Below are 2,410 nucleotides of genomic sequence, written 5' to 3'. Positions count from 1 at the left end.
TTTCTTACCGCCACCGCGATTCCTCCTCGGGGATCTCCGCTGCTGCCTTACACCGCTCCGCCGGCCCACGCCGGGTTTTTTTCACGCTGCACGGGGAATGAACGCGCCCCGCGCAGGGCCGCGGAGCCCCCGCCTACCCACCCACCCACCGACAGCCGCGGAGCGCTGCGGCCAGCGCAGGGGCGAGCCCGTGGGCTACGGCCGCCGCCTCTGCCGGCAGCCACGCGTGTCGTGCCACGGGGCAAGTGCCGCGGGAGAAGCGCCGTCCCCGCTGGAGGGGAAGGCTTTGCTGGCTCCGTACGCCCGCGCAGAGCTCATGATAAGCCCGAGCGCAGCCATCCGCGCAGCGCCGGCAGCTGCCCGCACCGCCCAGATGCAGGCGGCTGGGGGGCGGCTTGTGCCCTCTCCGTGCAGGGGGGAGCAGCGCGGGAGGGGGCACTGGGGGGGGGGGACACGGTCAGGCAGCAGCCCCCTGACTTTGCCAAGCACAGATACTAGTTATTCCTGTGCACCATAACAGTATTTTTTCAACATTATTTTTTTCAAGACCGTATCACTCCGGTAGAGAAGCTAGGCACTGCCTTCCACTTTTCCCATCTTGGTGTCTCCGGCTGTAAGGACTATTTACGAATAATTCTTTTCATAGCCGGCCGGCCGAGGCATGGTTGCACCTATGAGTAAACACAACCTTGGAGGTCTGTATAGCAACTAATGCAAACGGTGGGACTGCAAAATGAAATCAGGGTTATCAGGATTTGAATGGAAATAGACTCTACATCTCCTCCAGTAGCTTTTGAGGGCGATTCCCAAGACGCGGGATATTTGTGAACGAAGTTACTGGTTAGCTCTGCTATCGATCAGGCTGCTCCAAGTGAAATCGTGATCCACAGCAGAAAATAACAGCGTTACTATTCAATAAAAAAGTCCCTTTCTGTAGCCACCCTCTAACGCATAGTGGCTTCAGGATTTCATAGGCTGGCATTTTGTTCTGCAAAGCTCCAAATGTACAAAATCAGATGACTGACACTACACAAACACATTATTTGATAGGTAGTATAAAGTTTTGCTTCATACCTCAAAGTTGAAAGGCTGAAGTTACTTCAGCCGCATTTTAAAACTTTGGAAAAGTGTAAGAAAGACGTCTAATTTTAATAAACCATCTCTGGGTTTGCTCAGCTGAAAAGAGGTGGGCTAACGTAAACAATATCACGGTCTGAAATGAGGCACGTGTTTCCAGGAGTATTTAATGCGAAAAAAATCTCTCTTTAAGCAAACAAACAAAACAGGCGATGTGCTGTTCTTTACAAATAAATGAGGCAAATTAAATCAGATTGGTGAGACGGTCGTTTGCCACAGAAAATATTTTGGGAAATTATCACCATGTGTACTTGAGAAGGGAACAGCTGTTAAACACATTTCTTTATACTTATTTCTGTTCTTAAGTTAAATAAAAAAAATAAACAAACGGTGATGAATTACTTCCAGAGTTTTGGGGGTTTTTTTAAAGCAGATGTGTCGATTACAGATAAATTGATTTATCTGTCTAATTAAGTCTAATGTTCGGATAAGTGAAACAAGAAAACGCACCCTGAGTACCTCCAAAACTTGCTGTTACATTTCGTTGCTTGATACTGAGAGTCTGTTCACATGGTTAATAATAATAATGAGGAATAAACACCATGCAAATGCGGTCTACGGAAATGTCACCCGTTCTCGCAAAAGTACTGAAGACGGAAAATCATTTATGGAAATGACGTAGTTGTGAGACTTCATTGCCTACTGCTGGGGTGCTCATTAGTAGGAAACCTGTATCCTTAGGCGGGTGGTGTTAGTAACGACTGCGTTACGACAGACGTCAGCTTAAAAAATAAACCGGAGACCAGGGCAATAGGCAACAATTATCCAAATTAATAACGTGCCTTCGCTTTCTGGTGGGTGTTCTTTAATCCCAGCCTTTGATTCACTCGGAAATACGCCCGTAACGGGGCGGGGAAGCATCATTTTCCCCAAGCCGGCGAAGGGCGAAGTTGCTCCCGGAGTTTTTTTCTGAGGGGTGAGGGGTGCCGGGTGGGCTTCCCACGGGCTTTCCCGGCTTGCTCCCCTCCCCGCAGGTGCGAGGCAAGAGGTGGCTCAGCCCCTGCGGGGGAGCAGCCGGCTCCTCCGCGGGTCCCCTTCCCGCCCCCCCGCCCCCGGCTGGAAGGGAGCTGGGTGGCAGGGTCGGGGCCGGGCTCGCTGCCCCCCGACGGCTCATGCCCCACGGTGCCGCGGCTGGCCAAGCCGTGGCTGCTCCTCTACGGCTTGAAACTGCGCCACGCTCATTAAAAGGTGAGGTCTTCCCGCGATTTGGTGTGCCGGCTTCCCCACCGGCTGCGGGATGCCCTCCCGGGACGGCCCGCCGGGGCTGCCGGCC

Source organism: Haliaeetus leucocephalus, unplaced genomic scaffold (genome assembly GCF_000737465.1).
Source record: "Haliaeetus leucocephalus isolate CR32 unplaced genomic scaffold, Haliaeetus_leucocephalus-4.0 Scaffold0, whole genome shotgun sequence".
In the NCBI taxonomy this organism is placed as follows: domain Eukaryota; kingdom Metazoa; phylum Chordata; class Aves; order Accipitriformes; family Accipitridae; genus Haliaeetus; species Haliaeetus leucocephalus.
Note: the sequence above shows the minus strand (reverse complement) of the source record.